The sequence below is a fragment of the Zea mays genome, chromosome 8, assembly GCF_902167145.1.
Source record: "Zea mays cultivar B73 chromosome 8, Zm-B73-REFERENCE-NAM-5.0, whole genome shotgun sequence".
Classification (NCBI taxonomy): domain Eukaryota; kingdom Viridiplantae; phylum Streptophyta; class Magnoliopsida; order Poales; family Poaceae; genus Zea; species Zea mays.
In genome coordinates, this window is record NC_050103.1 from 166499764 (window position 1) to 166523275 (window position 23512).

General features: G+C 44.1%; 1 non-coding gene across 1 annotated transcript; it reads right to left on the bottom strand.

The window, feature by feature from the left end:
- Window positions 1–23440: 23440 nt before the first annotated feature.
- Window positions 23441–23512, bottom strand: TRNAK-UUU (transfer RNA lysine (anticodon UUU)). Its single transcript has one exon. It is a non-coding gene; the product is annotated as a tRNA-Lys (tRNA).

Sequence of the window (23512 nt, forward strand, 5' to 3'; positions counted from 1 at the left end):
GCAAGTTTTGTACTTGGCCGAACCACGGGATAAATCACCGTGTCTCCTCTGTGTTGAATTCTCTGTGATTGTCGTATTGTGCAAGATCTTCTCTTTAGCCACTTGGCAATTATTGTGCTAACCTCTAACAAGTTTTTGTGGCTATAAGTTAAGTTTTTACAGGATCACCTATTCACCCCCCCTCTAGGTGCTCTCAATTGGTATCAGAGGCGTTCTCTTCAAAGAAAGGGACTAACCGCCCGAAGAGATGGATCCTAAGGGGAAGGGAATCGTGATCAACGACAAGGAAAAGGAGTCCTTCGTCAACGAGCCAAAGGATGACAAGTCCAACGACTCGGGCTCAGGCCATAGACGAAAAGATGGGAAGAAGAAGAAGACAAGGCGCATCAAGGAGATTGTCTACTACGACAGCGACGAATCTTCCTCTTCCCAAAAGGACGATGACAACGACTACAGGAAGACGGTTAATTCAAACTTTTCATTTGATTATTCTCGTATTCCAAATAGTTCGAATTCGCATTTGCTTTCCATTCCTCTTGGCAAACCTCCACACTTCGATGGGGAGGACTACGGATTTTGGAGTCACAAAATGTGTAGTCACTTATTCTCTCTCCATCCAAGCATATGGGAGATTGTAGAGAATGGAATGAAATTTGATAGCTCGGATAGTCCTATGCTTATAAATGAACAAATCCATAGAAATGCACAAGCTACTACTGTTCTCTTAGCATCTTTGTGCAGGGAAGAATACAATAAGGTGAGCGGCTTGGACAATGCCAAGCAGATATGGGACACCCTCAAAATCTCTCACGAGGGCAACGACGTCACCATGCTCACCAAGATGGAGTTGGTGGAAGGGGAACTTGGGAGATTCGCTATGATAAGGGGAGAGGAGCCAACCCAAACATACAACCGGCTCAAGACCCTTGTCAACAAGATAAGGAGCTATGGAAGCACGCGATGGATGGACCATGACGTCGTCCGCCTAATGCTAAGGTCCTTTACCGTTCTTGATCCTCATTTGGTGAATAATATTCGTGAGAATCCCAGGTACACCAAAATGTCGCCCGAAGAAATTCTTGGAAAATTTGTAAGCGGGCGGATGATGATCAAGGAGGCGAGGTACGTCGATGACGCGTTGAACGGTCCAATCCACGAGCCTCAACCCATTGCTCTCAAGGCATCGAGAAGCAAGGAGGCACTACCAAGCAAGGTGGCGCAAATTGAGGCGGCCGGGCTTAATGATGAAGAAATGGCTCTCATCATTAAGCGCTTCAAGACGGCGTTAAGGGGTCGCAAGGAGCATCCCAACAAGACCAAGACGAAGGGGAAACGCTCATGCTTCAAGTGTGGTAAGATTGGTCACTTTATCGCTAATTGTCCCGATAATGATAGTGACCAGGAAAAGAAGAGTGGAAAATGGGAAAAGAAGAAGAATTACAAGAAAGCAAAGGGCGAGGCTCGTATTGGAAAGGAGTGGGATTCGGATTGCTCCTCGTCTGACTCCGACAACGAAGGACTCGCCGCCACCGCCTTCAACAAGTCATCCCTCTTCCCCAACGAGCATCACACGTGCCTCATGGCTAAGGAGAAGAAAGTAAGTACTCGAAACTCTACTTATGCTTCTTCTAGTGAGGATGAGTCTAGTGATGATGAAATAGACTATTCATGCTTATTTAAAGGCTTAGATAGATCTAAGATTGACAAAATTAATGAATTGATTGATACTTTAAATGATAAGAATAGGCTACTAGAAAAGCAAGAGGATCTCTTGTACGAAGAACATGATAAGTTTGTAGAGGCTCAAAAATCCCTTGCATTAGAAATTAAGAGAAATGAAATGCTTGCTTGTGAATTGTCTACATGCCATGATTCAATTTCTAAATTAAAGAGCATTAATGATGACTTAAATGCTAAACTAGTAGAAGCACAAAAATCCAACTCTTGTGTTGAACATGCTGAAATTTGCACTAGGTGTAAGGATGTTGATATTAATGCTTGTAGTGAACACTTAGTTTCCATTTCAAAACTGAATGATGAATTAGCTAGTCTTAATGCCCAACTTAAGACTAGCAAGAGTGAATTTGAAAAACTAAAATTTGCAAGGGATGCCTACACTATTGGTAGACACCCCTCAATTAAGGATGGGCTTGGCTTCAAGAGGGAAGCCAAGAACTTAACAAGCCATAAGACTCCTATCTCCACCAAGGAGAAAGGGAAGGCTCCTATGGCTAATAGTGTTAAGAAGAATCATGCTTTCATGTACTATGATAGAAGATACTCTAGAAATGCTTTTAGAAGTAATGATGTTTTTGATTCACATGCTTATGACTCTTATGCTATGACTGCTTCTAGTTCTCATGTTATGCATGGTAGAAATGTGTTTAGAAGAAATGTTGTTCACCAAATGCCTAGGAGAAATTGAGAGCACCTAGAGGGGGGGGGGGTGAATAGGTGATCCTGTAAAACTTAAACTTATAGCCACAAAAACTTGTTAAGAGTTAGAGTAATAATGCCAAGTGGCTAGAGAAGGTCTTGCACAATACGATAACCACAAAAGATCAAACACAGAGAAGACACAGTGGTTTATCCCGTGGTTCGGCCAAGCACAAATACTTGCCTACTCCACGTTGTGGCGTCCCAACGGACGAGAGTTGCACTCAACTCCTCTCAAGTGATCCAATGATCAACTTGAATACCACAGTGTATGCTTTTCTTTTCTTATCCCGTTTGCGAGGAATCTCCACAACTTGGAGCCTCTCGCCCTTACACTTTTGATGTTCACAAAGAATCACGGAGTAAGGAAGGGGATGAGCAACACACACAAGACTTCAAAAGATCAGAGCAACAGCACGCACACAAGTCGCAACAAGAGCTCGCAACACAACTCAAAGAGTTCACAACTCCACAAGAGCTCTATATGCTATCGCAATGAAACAAATGCGCGAGATCGATGTCTTGGTGCTTAGGAGTGTTGTAGGAATGCTTGGTGTCCTCCTCCATGCGCCTAGGGGTCCCTTTTATAGCCCCAAGGCAGCTAGGAGCCGTTGAGAACACATCTGGAAGGCTATCCTTGCCTTCTGTCGTCGGGCGCACCGGACAGTCCGGTGCCCGATTTATTTCCATAAACAGCGAAGCCGACCGTTGCAGATCTGGCGCACCGGACAGTCCAGTGCACACCGGACAGTCCGGTGCTTCCTTCCGACCGTTGGCTTGGCCACGTGTCACGCGCCGATCGCGCGGCCGACCGTTGGCCCGGCCGACCGTTGGCTCACCGGACAGTCCGGTGCACACCGGTCAGTCCGGTGAATTTTAGCCGTACGCCGTCAGCAAATTCCCGAGAGCGGGCTCTTCGGCCGAGGGAGCCTGGCGCACCGGACACTGTCCGGTGCACCACCGGACACTATCCGGTGCACCACCGGACAGTCCGGTGCCCCAGACCGAAACAGTCCCTTGGCTGTACACAGCCAAGTCTTCTCTTATCTTCTTCTATCTGTTTCTAACACTTAGACAAATATATTAGTACACAAAACCAATGTACTAAGACTTAGAAACATACCTTTGTTGTAGATTTGCACTTTGTTCATTCATGGGCATTGGTTCACATCTAAGCACTTGTGTTGACACTTAATCACCAAAATACTTAGAAATGGGCCAAGGGCACATTTCCCTTTCAATCTCCCCCTTTTTGGTGATTTATGCCAACACAACATAAAGTAGATAGAACAAGTGCAAAATCACTTCAAATAAAAACTCAAATTGGTTTTGATTCAATTTTGGCATATATGGATCATCCTTTGCCACCACTTGGTTTGTTTTTGCAAATCAAACTCAAATATCTATTTCTATGTCAAACACACATGTTGAGGCATAAAGAGAGTCATTCCAAAAGAGATTGATCAAGGATTTCAAAAACTCCCCCTATTTTCCATAATCACCACTTCTCCCCACAAGAAGTCAACTTTTGACAATAGAGACAATAAGAGACAATAAAAGCTTTTGACAAAACAAAAACTCACAAAAACTCTATTCTACTATTTTCAAAATCTCTCAAGTGGTAGCTGATCCATTTATTTCTTTGGCCTTTATTTTCTCCCCCTTTGGCATCAAGCACCAAAACGGGATCAATCTTGGCCTTTTAACCCCATTGCCTCACCAAAGTCTTCAATTAAGAGCATATGGCAATAAGATCTCATGAGATGAACTTGGAATTAGTTACCCTCTCATCGGAGTGCAGTGGAAGTCTTTCATGGTCCAAGTCCACCTTTTCCCTTTCAATCCTCCTTCGAGACTAAATTATCAAACTCAAGCACATGGTTAGTCTCAAAGGGTCAAGTTGTAACACATCTCCCCCTAAACATGTGCATCACTTTGCAACGGACTTGTGAGGTCCAGGGAGTGTTTGTACAACTTGAGCACCATAATAAGCAACAAAATGCAAAAAGTAACATGATCAAAAGCATAAGTACATGTACGCTATAATTCAATCCAGGTTCCGCGAATCTATGACATTTAGCTCACTACGCAACCTGCAAAAGGTCTTCTCATCTAGAGGCTTAGTGAAGATATCGGCTAGCTGGTTCTCGGTGCTAACATGAAACACTTCGATATCTCCCTTTTGCTGGTGGTCTCTCAAAAAGTGATGCCGGATGTCTATGTGCTTTGTGCGGCTGTGCTCAACAGGATTCTCCACCATGCGGATAGCACTCTCATTGTCACATAGGAGTGGGACTTTGCTCAGATTGTAGCCAAAGTCCCGGAGGGTTTGCCTCATCCAAAGTAGTTGCGCGCAACACTGACCTGCGGCAACGTACTCGGCCTCGGCGGTGGATAGGGCAACGGATGTTTGTTTCTTAGAGTTCCATGACACCAGGGACCTTCCTAAGAATTGGCACGTCCCCGATGTACTCTTCCTATCGACCTTACATCCAGCATAGTCGGAGTCTGAGTATCCAACTAAGTCAAAGGTAGACCCCTTTGGATACCAGAGCCCGAAGCAAGGCGTAGCAACCAAATATCTAAGAATTCGCTTCACCGCCACTAAGTGACACTCCTTAGGATCGGATTGAAATCTAGCACACATGCATACGCTAAGCATGATATCCGGTCTACTAGCACATAAGTAAAGCAAAGAACCTATCATTGACCGGTATGCTTTTTGATCAACGGACTTACCTCCTTTGTTGAGGTCGGTGTGTCCGTCGGTCCCCATCGGAGTCTTTGCGGGCTTGGCGTCCTTCATCCCAAACCGCTTTAGCAGATCTTGCGTGTACTTCGTTTGGGAGATGAAGGTGCCGTCCTTGAGTTGCTTCACTTGGAACCCAAGGAAGTAGTTCAACTCGCCCATCATCGACATCTCGAATTTCTGCGTCATCACCCTGCTAAACTCTTCACAAGACTTTTGGTTAGTAGAACCAAATATTATGTCATCGACATAAATTTGGCACACAAACAAATCACCATCACATGTCTTTGTAAAAAGAGTTGGATCGGCCTTCCCAACCTTGAAAGCATTAGCAAGTAAAAAGTCTCTAAGGCATTCATACCATGCTCTTGGGGCTTGCTTAAGTCCATAGAGCGCCTTAGAGAGCTTACACACATGGTCGGGGTACCGTTCATCCTTGAAGCCAGGGGGTTGCTCCACGTACACTTCCTCCTTGATTGGCCCGTTGAGAAAAGCGCTCTTCACATCCATTTGGTACAACCTGAAAGAATGGTGAGCGGCATATGCTAGCAAGATACGAATGGACTCTAGCCTAGCCACAGGAGCGAAAGTCTCCTCAAAGTCCAAACCTGCGACTTGGGCATAACCTTTTGCCACAAGTCGAGCCTTGTTCCTCGTCACCACCCCGTGCTCGTCCTGTTTGTTGCGGAACACCCACTTGGTTCCCACAACATTTTGCTTCGGACGAGGCACCAGTGTCCAAACTTCATTGCGCTTGAAGTTGTTGAGCTCCTCCTGCATGGCCAATACCCAATCCGGATCTAGCAAGGCCTCCTCTACCCTGAAAGGCTCAATAGAAGAGACAAAGGAGTAATGCTCACAAAAATTAACTAATCGAGATCGAGTAGTTACTCCCTTGCTAATGTCACCCAGAATTTGATCGACGGGATGATCCCTTTGAATCATCGCTCGAACTTGGGTTGGAGGTGCCGGTTGCGCTTCTTCCTCCATCACTTGATCATCTTGTGCTCCCCCTTGATCAAGCGCCTCCACTTGAGGTACCTGTTCGTCATCTTCGGTTGGGGGATGCACCATAGTTGAGGAAGAAGGTTGATCTTGTTCATCTTGTTCCTGTGGCCGTACTTCTCCAATCGCCATGGTCCGTATAGCGGCCGTCGGAACATCTTCTTCATCTACATCATCACAATCAACAACTTGCTCTCTTGGAGAGCCATTAGTCTCATCAAATACAACGTCGCTAGAGACTTCAACCAAACCCGATGATTTGTTGAAGACTCTATACGCCTTTGTATTTGAGTCATAACCTAATAAAAACCCTTCTACAGCTTTGGGAGCAAACTTAGAATTTCTACCTTTCTTCACTAGAATGTAGCATTTACTCCCAAATACACGAAAGTACGATACATTGGGTTTGTTACCGGTTAGTAGCTCATACGACGTCTTCTTGAGGAGGCGATGAAGGTAGACCCTGTTGATGGCGTGGCAAGCAGTGTTAACGGCTTCCGTCCAAAAGCACTCGGGGGTCTTGAACTCTCCTAGCATCGTCCTCGCCATATCGATGAGCGTCCTGTTCTTCCTCTCTACCACACCATTTTGCTGTGGTGTGTAGGGAGCGGAGAACTCGTGCTTGATCCCTTCCTCTTCAAGGAACTCCTCCACTTGAAGGTTCTTGAACTCGGATCCGTTGTCGCTCCTTATCTTCTTCACTTTGAGCTCAAACTCATTTTGAGCTCTCCTGAGGAAGCGTTTGAGAGTCCCTTGGGTTTCGGACTTTTCCTGCAAAAAGAACACCCAAGTGAAGCGGGAAAAGTCATCAACAATAACTAAACCATACTTACTTCCTCCTATGCTCAGATAGGCGACGGGTCCAAAAAGGTCCATATGCAGCATCTCCAAGGGTCTTGATGTCGTCATCACATTTTTGGTGTGATGAGAGCCTCCCACCTGTTTCCCTGCTTGACAAGCTGCACAAGGTCTATCTTTTTCGAATTGAACATTAGTTAGACCTATCACGTGTTCTCCCTTTAGAAGCTTGTGAAGGTTCTTCATCCCCACATGTGCTAAGCGGCGATGCCACAGCCAGCCCATGCTAGTCTTAGCTATTAAGCATGCATCTAGACCGGCCTCTTCTTTTGCAAAATCTACTAAATAAAGTTTGTCGTCTAATACACCCTTAAAAGCTAGTGAACCATCACTTCTTCTAAAGACAGACACATCTACATTTGTAAATAGACAGTTATATCCCATATTGCATAATTGACTCACAGATAGCAGATTATATCCAAGAGACTCAACTAAAAACACATTAGATATGGAGTGCTCATTAGAAATTGCAATTTTACCTAAACCTTTTACCTTGCCTTGATTCCCATCACCGAATATAATTGAATCTTGGGAATCTTTATTCTTGACGTAGGAGGTGAACATCTTCTTCTCCCCCGTCATATGGTTTGTGCATCCGCTGTCAATAATCTAGCTTGAACCCCCGGATGCATAAACCTGCAAGGCAAATTTAGGCTTGGGACTTAGGTACCCAACTCTTGTTGGGTCCTACAAGGTTAGTCACAATTTCCTTAGGGACCCAAATGCAAGTTTTATCACCTTTGCATTTTGCCCCTAACTTCCTAGCAATTACTTTTCTATCCTTTCTACAAATTGCAAATGAAGCATTCAAAGCACAATAAATTGTAGAGGGTTCATTCACTACTTTTCTATGAACATTTGCAACATTTCTTTTAGGAACAACATTTCTCCTAGTAACATTTCTATCATACACATAAGAAGAACTAGGAGCAACCATGGCATGAGAATCATAAACATATGAATCAAAAGCATCATAACTTCTATTTCTAGTTTGTCTTTTATCATGATACAAAAAGGCATGGTTCCTTTTAGCACTAGTAGCCATAGGGGCCTTCCCTTTCTCCTTGGCGGGAATGGGAGCCTTATGGCTTGTTAAGTTCTTGGCTTCCCTCTTGAAGCCAAGTCCATCCTTAATTGAGGGGTGTCTACCAACCGTGTAGGCATCCCTAGCAAATTTTAGTTTTTCAAAATCACTTTTGCTAGTCTTAAGTTGAGCATTAAGACTAGCCACTTCATCACTCAATTTTGAAATGGAAAGTAAGTGTTCACTACAAGCATTAATATCAACATCCTTACACCTAGTGCAAATTTCAACATGTTCAACACAAGAGTTGGATTTTTGTGCTTTTACTAGTTTAGCATTTAAGTCATCATTGATGCTCTTTAATTTTGAAATTGAATCATGGCATGTAGACAATTCACAAGTAAGCATTTCATTTCTCTTAATTTCTAATGCAAGGGATTTTTGAGCCTCTACAAACTTATCATGTTCTTCGTACAAGAGATCCTCTTGCTTTTCTAGTAGCCTATTCTTCTCATTTAAAGCATCAATCAATTCATTAATTTTGTCAATCTTAGATCTATCTAATCCTTTAAATAAGCATGAATAGTCTATTTCATCATCACTAGACTCATCCTCACTAGAAGAAGCATAAGTAGAGTTTCGAGTACTTACTTTCTTCTCCTTAGCCATGAGGCACGTGTGATGTTCGTTGGGGAAGAGGGATGACTTGTTGAAGGCGGTGGCGGCGAGTCCTTCGTTGTCGGAGTCGGACGAGGAGCAATCCGAATCCCACTCCTTTCCAATATGAGCCTCGCCCTTTGCCTTCTTGTAATTCTTCTTCTTTTCCCATTTCCCACTCTTCTTTTCCTGGTCACTATCATTATCGGGACAATTAGCAATAAAGTGACCAATCTTACCACACTTGAAGCATGAGCGCTTCCCCTTCGTCTTGGTCTTGTTGGGATGCTCCTTGCGACCCCTTAACGCTGTCTTGAAGCGCTTAATGATGAGAGCCATTTCTTCATCATTAAGCCCGGCCGCCTCAATTTGCGCCACCTTGCTTGGTAGTGCCTCCTTGCTTCTCGATGCCTTGAGAGCAATGGGTTGAGGCTCGTGGATTGGACCGTTCAACGCGTCATCGACGTACCTTGCCTCCTTGATCATCATCCGCCCGCTTACAAATTTTCCAAGAATTTCTTCGGGCAACATTTTGGTGTACCTGGGATTCTCACGAATATTATTCACCAAATGAGGATCAAGAACGGTAAAGGACCTTAGCATTAGGCGGACGACGTCGTGGTCCGTCCATCGCGTGCTTCCATAGCTCCTTATCTTGTTGACAAGGGTTTTGAGCCGGTTGTATGTTTGGGTTGGCTCCTCCCCCCTTATCATAGCAAATCTTCCAAGTTCGCCCTCTACCAACTCCATCTTGGTGAGCATGGTGACGTCGTTGCCCTCGTGAGAGATCTTGAGGGTGTCCCATATCTGCTTGGCATTGTCCAAGCCGCTCACCTTATTGTATTCTTCCCTGCACAAAGATGCTAAAAGAACAGTAGTAGCTTGTGCATTTCTATGGATTTGTTCATTTATAAGCATAGGACTATCCGAGCTATCAAATTTCATTCCATTCTCTACAATCTCCCATATGCTTGGATGAAGAGAGAATAAGTGACTACGCATTTTGTGACTCCAAAATCCGTAGTCCTCCCCATCAAAGTGTGGAGGTTTGCCGAGAGGAATGGAAAGCAAATGCGAATTCGAACTATGTGGAATACGAGAATAATCAAATGAAAAGTTCGAATTGACCGTCTTCCTGTAGTCGTTGTCGTCGTCCTTTTGGGAAGAAGAGGATTCGTCGCTGTCGTAGTAGACGATCTCCTTGATGCGCCTTGTCTTCTTCTTCTTCCCATCTTTACGTCTGTGGCCCGAGCCAGAGTCGTTGGATTTATCATCTTTTGGTTCGTTGACGAAGGACTCCTTTTCCTTGTCGTTGATCATGATTCCCTTCCCTTTAGGATCCATCTCTTCGGGCGGTTAGTCCCTTTCTTGAAGAGAACGGCTCCAATACCAATTGAGAGCACCTAGAGGGGGGGGGGTGAATAGGTGATCCTGTAAAACTTAAACTTATAGCCACAAAAACTTGTTAAGAGTTAGAGTAATAATGCCAAGTGGCTAGAGAAGGTCTTGCACAATACGATAACCACAAAAGATCAAACACAGAGAAGACACAGTGGTTTATCCCGTGGTTCGGCCAAGCACAAATACTTGCCTACTCCACGTTGTGGCGTCCCAACGGACGAGAGTTGCACTCAACTCCTCTCAAGTGATCCAATGATCAACTTGAATACCACAGTGTTATGCTTTTCTTTTCTTATCCCGTTTGCGAGGAATCTCCACAACTTGGAGCCTCTCGCCCTTACACTTTTGATGTTCACAAAGAATCACGGAGTAAGGAAGGGGATGAGCAACACACACAAGACTTCAAAAGATCAGAGCAACAGCACGCACACAAGTCGCAACAAGAGCTCGCAACACAACTCAAAGAGTTCACAACTCCACAAGAGCTCTATATGCTATCGCAATGAAACAAATGCGCGAGATCGATGTCTTGGTGCTTAGGAGTGTTGTAGGAATGCTTGGTGTCCTCCTCCATGCGCCTAGGGGTCCCTTTTATAGCCCCAAGGCAGCTAGGAGCCGTTGAGAACACATCTGGAAGGCTATCCTTGCCTTCTGTCGTCGGGCGCACCGGACAGTCCGGTGCACACCGGACACTGTCCGGTGCCCGATTTATTTCCATAAACAGCGAAGCCGACCGTTGCCGACCGTTGCAGATCTGGCGCACCGGACAGTCCGGTGCACACCGGACAGTCCGGTGCTTCCTTCCGACCGTTGGCTTGGCCACGTGTCGCGCGCCGATCGCGCGGCCGACCGTTGGCCCGGCCGACCGTTGGCTCACCGGACAGTCCGGTGCACACCGGACAGTCCGGTGAATTTTAGCCGTACACCATCAGCAAATTCCCGAGAGCGGGCTCTTCGGCCGAGGGAGCCTGGCGCATCGGACACTGTCCGGTGCACCACCGGACAGTCCGGTGCCCCAGACCGAAACAGTCCCTTGGCTGTACACAGCCAAGTCTTCTCTTATCTTCTTCTATCTGTTTCTAACACTTAGACAAATATATTAGTACACAAAACCAATGTACTAAGACTTAGAAACATACCTTTGTTGTAGATTTGCACTTTGTTCATTCATGGGCATTGGTTCACATCTAAGCACTTGTGTTGACACTTAATCACCAAAATACTTAGAAATGGGCCAAGGGCACATTTCCCTTTCAGAAATGTAGTTCATAATGCTCCTAGGAAAGTAGTGAATGAACCTTCCGAAATTTATTGTGCTCTAAATGCTTCCTTTGCTATTTGTAGAAAGGATAAGAAAATTGTTGCTAGAAAGTTAGGGGCAAGATGCAAGGGAGATAAAACTTGCATTTGGGTCCCTAAGAATATTTGTGCTAACCTTGTAGGACCCAACATGAGTTGGGTACCTAAGTCCCAAGCCTAAATTTGCCTTGCAGGTTTATGCATCCGGGGGTTCAAGCTGGATTATTGATAGCGGATGCACAAACCATATGACGGGGGAGAAGAAGATGTTCACCTCCTACGTCAAGAATAAGGATTCCCAAGATTCAATTATATTCGGTGATGGGAATCAAGGCAAGGAAAAAGGGTTAGGTAAAATTGCGATTTCTAATGAGCATTCTATCTCTAATGTATTTTTAGTAGAGAGTCTTGGATATAATTTGCTATCTGTTAGTCAATTATGTCACATGGGGTATAACTGTCTATTTACAAATGTAGATGTGTCTGTCTTTAGAAGAAGTGATGGTTCACTAGCTTTTAAGAGTGTATTAGACGGCAAACTTTATTTAGTTGATTTTGCAAAAGAAGAGGCCGGTCTAGATGCATGCTTAATAGCTAAGACTAGCATGGGCTGGTTGTGGCATCGCCGCTTAGCACATGTGGGGATGAAGAACCTTCACAAGCTTCTAAAGGGAGAACACGTGATAGGTTTAACTAACGTGCATTTCGAGAAAGATAGACCTTGTGCAGCTTGTCAAGCAGGTAAACAAGTGGGAGGAGCACATCACAGCAAGAATGTGATGACCACTTCAAGACCCCTGGAGCTGCTGCATATGGACCTCTTCGGACCCGTCGCATATCTGAGCATAGGAGGGAGTAAGTATGGTCTAGTTATTGTTGATGACTTTTCCCGCTTCACTTGGGTGTTCTTTTTGCAGGATAAGTCTGAAACCCAAGGGACCCTCAAGCGCTTCCTCAGGAGAGCTCAAAATGAGTTTGGGCTCAAGGTGAAGAAGATAAGGAGCGACAACGGGTCCGAGTTCAAGAACCTTCAAGTGGAGGAGTTCCTTGAGGAGGAAGGGATCAAGCATGAGTTCTCTGCTCCCTACACACCACAGCAAAATGGTGTGGTAGAGAGGAAGAACAGGACGCTAATCGACATGGCGAGGACTATGCTTGGAGAGTTCAAGACCCCCGAGCGTTTTTGGTCGGAAGCCGTGAACACGGCGTGCCACGCCATCAACAGGGTCTACCTTCACCGCCTCCTCAAGAAGACGTCGTATGAGCTTCTAACCGGTAACAAACCCAATGTATCTTACTTTCGTGTATTTGGGAGCAAGTGCTACATTCTAGTGAAGAAGGGTAGAAATTCTAAGTTTGCTCCCAAAGCTGTAGAAGGGTTTTTATTAGGTTATGACTCAAATACAAAGGCGTATAGAGTCTTCAACAAATCATCGGGTTTGGTTGAAGTCTCTAGCGACGTTATATTTGATGAGACTAATGGCTCTCCAAGAGAGCAAGTTGTTGATTGTGATGATATAGATGAAGAAGATGTTCCGACGGCCGCTATACGAACCATGGCGATTGGAGAAGTGCGACCACAGGAACAAGATGAACAAGATCAACCATCTTCCTCAACTATGGTGCTACCCCCAACTCAAGACGATGAACAGGTTCATCAACAGGAGGCGTGTGATCAAGGGGGAGCACAAGATGATCGTGTGATGGAGGAAGATGCGCAACCAGCACCTCCAACCCAAGTTCGAGCGATGATTCAAAGGGATCATCCCGTTGACCAAATTCTGGGTGACATTAGCAAGGGAGTAACTACTCGATCTCGATTAGTTAATTTTTGTGAGCATTACTCCTTTGTCTCTTCTATTGAGCCTTTCAGGGTAGAGGAGGCCTTGCTAGATCCGGATTGGGTATTGGCCATGCAGGAGGAGCTCAACAACTTCAAGCGCAATGAAGTTTGGACACTGGTGCCTCGTCCGAAGCAAAATGTTGTGGGAACCAAGTGGGTGTTCCGCAACAAACAGGACGAGCACGGGGTGGTGACGAGGAACAAGGCTCGACTTGTGGCAAAAGGTTATGCCCAAGTCGCAGGTTTGGACTTTGAGGAGACTTTCGCTCCTGTGGCTAGGCTAGAGTCCATTCGTATCTTGCTAGCATATGCCGCTCACCATTCTTTCAGGTTGTACCAAATGGATGTGAAGAGCGCTTTCCTCAACGGGCCAATCAAGGAGGAGGTGTACGTGGAGCAACCCCCTGGCTTCGAGGATGAACGGTACCCCGACCACGTGTGTAAGCTCTCTAAGGCGCTCTATGGACTTAAGCAAGCCCCAAGAGCATGGTATGAATGCCTTAGAGACTTTTTAATTGCTAATGCTTTCAAGGTTGGGAAAGCCGATCCAACTCTTTTTACAAAGACATGTGATGGTGATTTGTTTGTGTGCCAAATTTATGTCGATGACATAATATTTGGTTCTACTAACCAAAAGTCTTGTGAAGAGTTTAGCAGGGTGATGACACAGAAATTCGAGATGTCGATGATGGGCGAGTTGAACTACTTCCTTGGGTTCCAAGTGAAGCAACTCAAGGACGGCACCTTCATCTCCCAAACCAAGTACACGCAAGATCTGCTAAAGCGGTTTGGGATGAAGGACGCCAAGCCCGCAAAGACTCCGATGGGGACCGACGGACACACCGACCTCAACAAAGGAGGTAAGTCCGTTGATCAAAAAGCATACCGGTCAATGATAGGTTCTTTGCTTTACTTATGTGCTAGTAGACCGGATATTATGCTTAGCGTATGCATGTGTGCTAGATTTCAATCCGAACCTAAGGAGTGTCACTTAGTGGCGGTGAAGCGAATTCTTAGATATTTGGTGGCTACGCCTTGCTTCAGGCTCTGGTATCCAAAAGGGTCTACCTTTGACTTAGTTGGATACTCAGACTCCGACTATGCTGGATGTAAGGTCGATAGGAAGAGTACATCGGGGACGTGCCAATTCTTAGGAAGGTCCCTGGTGTCATGGAACTCTAAGAAACAAACATCCGTTGCCCTATCCACCGCTGAGGCCGAGTACGTTGCCGCAGGTCAGTGTTGCGCGCAACTACTTTGGATGAGGCAAACCCTCCGGGACTTTGGCTACAATCTGAGCAAAGTCCCACTCCTATGTGACAATGAGAGTGCTATCCGCATGGCGGAGAATCCTGTTGAGCACAGCCGCACAAAGCACATAGACATCCGGCATCACTTTTTGAGAGACCACCAGCAAAAGGGAGATATCGAAGTGTTTCATGTTAGCACCGAGAACCAGCTAGCCGATATCTTCACTAAGCCTCTAGATGAGAAGACCTTTTGCAGGTTGCGTAGTGAGCTAAATGTCATAGATTCACGGAACCTGGATTGAATTGTAGCATACATGTACTTATGCTTTTGATCATGTTCCTTTTTGCATTTTGTTGCTTATTATGGTGCTCAAGTTATACAAACACTCCCTGGACCTCACAAGTCCGTTGCAAAGTGATGCACATGTTTAGGGGGAGATGTGTTACAACTTGACCCTTTGAGACTAACCATGTGCTTGAGTTTGACAATTTAGTCTCGAAGGAGGATTGAAAGGGAAAAGGTGGACTTGGACCATGAAAGACTTCCACTGCACTCCGATGAGAGGGTAACTAATTCCAAGTTCATCTCATGAAATCTTATTGCCATTTGCTCTTAATTGAAGACTTTGGTGAGGCAATGGGGTTAAAAGGCCAAGATTGATCCCGTTTTGGTGCTTGATGCCAAAGGGGGAGAAAATAAAGGCCAAAGTAATAAATGGATCAGCTACCACTTGAGAGATTTTGAAAATAGTAGAATAGAGTTTTTGTGAGTTTTTGTTTTGTCAAAAGCTTTTATTGTCTCTTATTGTCTCTATTGTCAAAAGTTGGCTTCTTGTGGGGAGAAGTGTTGATTATGGGAAATAGGGGGAGTTTTTGAAATCCTTGATCAATCTCTTTTGGAATGACTCTCTTTATGCCTCAACATGTGTGTTTGACATAGAAATAGAGATTTGAGTTTGATTTGCAAAAACAAACCAAGTGGTGGCAAAGGATGATCCATATATGCCAAAATTGAATCAAAACCAATTTGAGTTTTTATTTGAAGTGATTTTGCACTTGTTCTATCTACTTTATGTTGTGTTGGCATAAATCACCAAAAAGGGGGAGATTGAAAGGGAAATGTGCCCTTGGGCCATTTCTAAGTATTTTGGTGATTAAGTGTCAACACAAGTGCTTAGATGTGAACCAATGCCCATGAATGAACAAAGTGCAAATCTTCAACAAAGGTATGTTTCTAAGTCTTAGTACATTGGTTTTGTGTACTAATATATTTGTCTAAGTGTTAGAAACAGATAGAAGAAGATAAGAGAAGACTTGGCTGTGTACAGCCATGGGACTGTTTCGGTCTGGGGCACCGGACTGTCCGGTGGTGCACCGGACATTGTCCGGTGGTGCACCGGACAGTGTCCGGTGCGCCAGGCTCCCTCGGCCGAAGAGCCCGCTCTCGGGAATTTGCTGACGGCGTACGGCTAAAATTCACCGGACTGTCCGGTGTGCACCGGACTGTCCGGTGAGCCAACGGTCGGCCGAGCCAACGGTCGGCCGTGGAATCTGCGCGCGACACGTGGTCTGGCCAACGGTCGGAAGGAAGCACCGGACTGTCCGGTGTGCACCGGACTGTCCGGTGCGCCAGATCTGCAACGGTCGGCAACGGTCGGCTGTGCTGTTTAAGGAAATAAATCGGGCACCGGACAGTGTCCGGTGTGCACCGGACTGTCCGGTGCGCCCGATGACAGAAGGCAAGGATGGCCTTCCAGTTTTGTTCTCAACGGCTCCTAGCTGCCTTGGGGCTATAAAAGGGACCCCTAGGCGCATGGAGGAAGATACGAAGCAACTCTTGAGCATTCTTGATCATCCACACTCAGTCTTTGCGCATCCGTTTGTGATTCTAAGTGATTCGAGCTCTGTTCTTGTGAGAAACTGTGAGATAGTCTTTGAGCTCGATTCTTGGCCGTGTGTGTGCGCATTTCGCTGTGGATTTGTGTGTGTTGCTTCCCTCCCTTACTCCGTGCTTCTTTGTGAATCTTAAGTGTAAGGGCGAGAGACTCCAATTTGTGGAGATTCCTCGCAAGTGGGATAAAGATAAACAAGGCAAAATACTGTGGTATTCAAGTGGGTCTTTGGACCGCTTGAGAGGGGTTGATTGCAACCCTCGTCCGTTGGGACGCCACAACGTGGAGTAGGCAAGTTTTGTACTTGGCCGAACCACGGGATAAATCACCGTGTCTCCTCTGTGTTGAATTCTCTGTGATTGTCGTATTGTGCAAGATCTTCTCTTTAGCCACTTGGCAATTATTGTGCTAACCTCTAACAAGTTTTTGTGGCTATAAGTTAAGTTTTTACAGGATCACCTATTCACCCCCCCCCCCTCTAGGTGCTCTCAGTTACAACTTGACCCTTTGAGACTAACCATGTGCTTGAGTTTGCTTGATTTAGTCTCGAAGGAGGATTGAAAGGGAAAAGGTGGACTTGGACCATGCAAGACTTCCACTGCACTCCGATGAGAGGGTAACTTATTCCAAGTTCATCTTTATGAACTTATTGCCTTTTACTCTTAGTTGAAGATTTTGGTGAGGCAATGGGGTTAAAGGGCCAAAATCAATCCCGTTTTGGTGCTTGATGCCAAAGGGGGAGAAAATAAGGCCAAAGCAATAAATGGATCAGCTACCATTTGTGAATTTTGAAAATAATAGAGTTAGAGTTTTTGTTTGTCAAAATACTCTTAATTGCTCTTATTGTCAAAAGTTGGTCTCCTGTGGGGAGAAAGTTTAATTATGGTAAAAGGGGGAGTTTTTGAATCCTTGATCAATTTTTCGTGAAATATCTCTCTTTATGTTTCAACATGTGCGTTTGACTTAGAGATAGGAAATTGAGTTTGATTTGCAAAAACAAACCAAGTGGTGGCAAAGAATGATCCATATATGCCAAATTTGAGTTCTTATTTGAATTGATTTTGCACTTGTTCTAGTTGCTTTATGTTGTGTTGGCATAAATCACCAAAAAGGGGGAGATTGAAAGGGAAATGTGCCCATGGGCCATTTCTAAGTATTTTGGTGATTGAGTGCCAACGCAAGTGCTTTTGTGTTGATCTATGCAATGTGGTAGACAAAGTGCAAATCATGTCAAAAGGTACGTTTCTAGACTTAGTACATTGTTTTATGGACTAATGTATTGTGTCTAAGTGCTGGAAACAAGAAAGATTGAATTGGAAATGAGATGGCTATGTTCTGTCAGAGTCAGCTCGGTCTGGGTGCACCGGACTGTCCGGTGGTGCACCGGACAGTGTCCGGTGGTGCATCGGACAGTGTCCGGTGGTGCACCGGACAGTGTCCGGAGCGCCAGACTGGCTCTTGCGAACTCGCTGCTCTCGGGATTTCATCGGCGGCGTACGACTATAATTCACCGGACTGTCCGGTGTGCACCGGACTGTCCGGTGAGCCAACGGTCGGCCGGGCCAACGGTCGGCCGCGCGATCCGCGCGGGACACGTGGCCGAGCCAACGGCTAGTATGGGGCACCGGACTGTTCGGTGTGCACCGGACAGTGTCCGGTGCGCCAACGGCTCCAAGGCTGCCAACGGTCGGCTTCGCCAAATAAGGAAAGAAATCTGCACCGGACACTGTCCGGTGGTGCACCGGACTGTCTGGTGCGCCAGGCGACAGAAGGCAAGAATTGCCTTCCCGGATTGCTCTCAACGGCTCCTAGCTGCCTTGGGGCTATAAAAGGGACCTCTAGGCGCATGGAGGATAACACCAAGCATTCCTTGAGCACTCTTGATCACTCACACTCCATTCTTGCGCACTTGTTCGACATTCAAGTGATTTGAGCTCCGTTCTAGTGTGCTAGTCTTTTGAGCTTAAGTCTGGGTCTTGTGTGTGCGTATTTGCTGTGATCTTTGTGTCTTGCGTGAGTTGCTAATTCCTCCCTTACTCTGTGCTTCTTTGTGAACATCTTTGTAAGGGCGAGAGACTCCAAGCTGTGGAGATTCCTCGCGAACGGGATTAAGAAAAGCAAAGCAAAACACCGTGGTATTCAAATGAGTCTTTGGACCGCTTGAGAGGGGTTGATTGCAACCCTCGTCCGTTGGGACGCCACAACGTGGAGTAGGCAAGCGTTGGTCTTGGCCGAACCACGGGATAACCACTGTGCCATCTCTGTGATTGATATCTTTGTGGTTATTGTGTTTTGTTGAGACTCCTCTCTAGCCACTTGGCAATTATTGTGCTAACGCCTAACCAAGTTTTTGTGGCTTAAGTTTAAAGTTTTACAGGATCACCTATTCACCCTCCCTCTAGGTGCTCTCAGTTTTATTGTCTCTTTTTATATAATAAAGTTGTACTTTAAAATTATTGTAACAGTTGTACAATTATGACTAGAGAACAGAGTGGAAAACAGAGTGTACGTTCAATTTTGTCATATTTATGTCACATTAACATGGTGGAGATTCACCTTTTAAACTAGCATCTTCTCTTGTAAGCATCTATTTGATGATCACATATGAGTATCCCTCCTGTCACCTATCTTTTACCAACTTGAAACGACCAGGTAAGGTGCTGCAAGAAGCAAGTTGTGATAGAATAATGCAATAAAATACTTAAAATTGTGTTAGGTTCTAAACCAACTAGCCTCACAGCTTGCTAGCACATAATTTGAGAATAGCTAGCTGGTTGTTTAAACATGTTTATAACTCTAGTTTCTCTCTAGGCAAGGTTGGGTGATATTTTTTAGAAAAAAACAAGTGTACCCCTATTTAGGAGTTATTCAGGCTACGTTTGAAGTGCATATCCTAAGTAGAATGTCATTCAAATGGATGAAATCTAAAGCCATTGAAATGAAAATGGCCTCAACAATTCCCATAATCGATTTTGGTGTTTGATGTCTATCACAAACCGTATGTACTAACTAGTTTGCCTAGTCTCAGGTGCATAAAGTTCACATAAACATACAAAGAAAATGATCTTGGAGAATTCTACATGTTTGGAGCAAAACAGGATTGCTGCAGCCTGTGTCGCACCGGACACTGTCCCGTGCCCTGGCTGGAGCACTCCACGAACAGACCGCTCTCGTGAATCCTCAGCGCTCGACCACTAAAATTCATTAGACTGTCTGGTGTACTACCGGACTGTCCGGTGAGACAACGAGCAACGGTCAACTTCGCCCAATAGTCGACTGCGCGACTGCGCGCAATATGAAGCGTTAGAAGTCAGAAGACAGTCTGCGACGACAGATCGCACCGGACTGTCTGGTGCAGCAAGAGGACAAATGACTTCAACGGTCAACCGCTCCAAACTCCAACGCTCAGCTGACATGCCATGCACTGGACAGTGAACAATGATGTGTCCGACGCACCACCGGCCTGTCCGGTGTGCCCATCGACAGCAACAGCTGGAATAGTGGTTGGGGCTATATATACCCCCAACCACCACCATTCAAGCCATCCAAGCATCCCACTATCTTCATTCAATACAAGAGCAAAGAATACACTCCAAAGACACATTCAAAGCCTTCAATCCTCTCCAAGTTCCAAAATCAAGTCAAGTGATCAAAAGTGCTTAGTGACTTGAGAGAGGGTGACTTGTGTTTCTTTTGTTGTTTGGTTGCTTTCTTCTTCTCATTCTAATCTTTCCAAGTGTTTTGTAAAGCAAGCAAGAGACACCTAATTGTGTGGTGATCCTTGTGGGTCTTAGTGACCCGTGTGATTAAGAAGAAGCACTCGACAGGTCTAGGTGGCCGATTGAGAGAGAGAAAGGGTTGAAATAGACACGAACTTTATGGCTTCCTCAACGGGGAGTATGTTCTTTTGGAATCGAACCTCGGGAAACAAATCGTCGTGTCCACTCGTGTTGATTGTCACCATTCGATTTGTTTCTCCCCTCCTCTCTCTGAAGCTCCCTTGCTCACATTAGTTTGAGTTTGCTCCTAAAATTATCCACATTGATTGAGCAACTTATTGCAAGAAGAACTATCTTTCGCACTCTGAATTCACTATTGTTTATTTCTAACCCTAACCCCGAGTGAAGTGCGTGTTCAAAGTTTATAAATTTCAGGTTTCGCATATTCACCCCCCTCTAGGCGACTTTTAGCCACTTGTCCATAAGATGTTGATTTGTGTAATTATTTTTTTGCATCACTTGAAGTCTTGAACCATGATTTCAGTTTTCTACTTTTTTCTAAACGTTGGAAGTAGAAAGGTGTTTCATAGTTGTTTTGAAGAAGATAGAGAGAGGGAGGGTAGGTTTGATGGTCAGATGGTGGTTCATACCGAACAACTTATAGTTTTTAGCACATAGCTAACGATAGTTTTTTCACAACTCCTACCTCATGGATACTATTTCATTGTTCATGATTGAAATAAATAAGCCATTATGTTGTGTGTGACATATGAGGATGCTTATGCAATGTTCCATTGATCATTTGTTATTTTCAATTTATATCACGACCACACATACTTACCAAAGCACATTTCACATGTTGTAACAACACTACTTTAAGTTCTTTTTTAGTTATCATACAATGCATTAGCTTTTTGGAAATATTTTTCACAGACTAGTCTATCTAAGACTGCTATCTTTATAATGGTTTCTACCACAATCGCCATTGGCAATGGCCCAACGCGGGGATTTCCTTGCATATCTTTTGTATTGTATGTATGGTTTTTTAGGGCTAGAAAAGGTAACCTAGCTATGGGACCCGCTTTTCCTAGATTTATGAGTAGGATATGGCTTCAAATTTTAAATAGTTGTTTAACTATGACCAAATGATATGATGTACAATTATTTCCATTGTGCAGTACAATGTGACATGTTGTCTCACTATTTTTATTGTATTTTTATAAAATAAAGTTATATGTTTTCAAATTTTATAGCAAATGTATGATTATAATCAGAAAACAGAGCGGGCATTCAAATTTGTCATGTGTATAACACGTTAACACAGTGGAGTTGTCAACTTTTAGCTGACATCTTCTATAGTAAACATTCATTTGATGGTCACATATAAGTATCCCTCCTGTCACCCACCTTATACCAACCTAGAACAACTAGGTAAGTTGTCGCAACAAGCAAGTTGTGATAGTTCAATGCAATAAAAGATTTAGTGTGTTTAGTTCTATAGCCAGTTAGCATCAAAAGCTTGCCAGCATGAGAAGATGTTGGCAAAGCTTGCCCGCATGTACATAGAGAAATAGCTAGTTGGCTATTCAAACATGTTTGTAGCTTTAATTTCTCACTAAATAAGGTCGGATGGTTTTGTTAGAAAACAAATTTGCCTCTATTTAGGAGTTTTTAGGTTATGTTTGGTTGAACTTCTGGAAAGTGTTTCTGCTAAGTTGAACACCAACCAAATGGGTGAAATCTAAACCTGCTTTCCATAAGATGTTATTTTGTGTAGTAAAATTTTCATATATCTTGAACACTGCTTTTGATTTTCTACTTTTTCCAAATGGTGGGATGGAAAGATGTTTGATAGTTGTTTTGAAGGAGATAGAGAGAGGAGTAGGTTTGATGGTGGTTTCAACATAACAACTTATAGTTTTTAGCACATAGCTAACAACATTTTTTTCACAACTCCCAACTCACTGATACCTTCCATTTTTCATGACTGAACCAAATGAACTATTAAATTGTATGTGACATATGAGGATGCTTATGCAATTTACCGTTTGTTGTTTTAAGTTTATAGCATGACCACACACACTTATTAGATCACATTTAGCATGTTGTAACAACACTGCTTTAAGTTCCTTTTTAGCTATCATATAATGCACGAGGTTTTTGGAAATGTTTTTCACAAACTACTCTACCCAAAATAGTTATCTTTACAATGGTTTCTACCATTAGTACATGAGTAGGTATCCTCACCTATCTGACCACCTTGCACATCATCATACTCCTCATGCAAACTATCAAGAGATCAAGTAATCGGGTGTGGTAGCTAATGTGCATTAACATTACAAGGGTTCTAGTGAAAACTCGACACATCACCCTCTGGCATGTGAGCCCTCCTTAAAAGTGTTGCTAAAGAAATACTTGTTATGTCCACTTTGTTGGGTCCTAAGCAATGCAACTCTCTTTCTTCGCTACTTCTTAACACGAGACCTCGCAAAAGACTTTTACTCATTGCAGAGTCAAGAGGTAATAATATTTTGCGATGTGTTTAATAGATGGACATGGAGTAACATATCAATGTTGTGTACTGAAATGTAGTGGTAGATGAAGGTTGACATGGTCGATACACATCAGTCGATAGCTGGTGTGACAGTGAATATAGCCCTGAAGGGATGAAATGAGCCTAAGAGTCGGCGACGTATTTTACTGTAACCATGATGTTGAGTAGACAATGCCTAGCACATTAAGTATATTCTATACGTTTGATGAATAGTGTTTTTCACATGTGAAATAATATACACAATATTTTTTGAGATCGAGAAACATTTTTTATAACACGAAAAATGTTCTTTTCCCACTCTACAATGTTCTCATGCTAGCAAAGCGCTAAATATGTTACAGTCTTGAGTTACTTTTTAATAAAACTTACAGTGTTGAGTTGGTGACTCAATGTCATGTCGTTGATGGCTAGTTATAACCTGTAAAATCAAGTTTGGTTGGCAATCCGCCTGCTTGAAAGTTTAAGCTTTCGAACACGAACAGTGTAGAAAATGCAAAATGAAAAAAAAATCGCGTGTAATAAAAAATTACAGTGTTACAGTCTTGAGCTACTTTTTAATAAAAATTACAGTGTTGAGTTGATGACTTAATGTCATGTCGTTGATGGCTAGTTATAACCTGTAAAATCACGTTTGGTGGGTAATCAGCCTGCTTGAATAGTGTAGAATCACGTTTGGTGGGTAATCTTTCGAACACGAACAGTGTAGAAAATGCAAAATAATAAAAATCGCGTGTAATAAAAAAAATGCAAAATCGCCGTCCGTGGGGATCGAACCCACGACCACGTGGTTAAAAGCCACGCGCTCTACCACTGAGCTAGGACGGC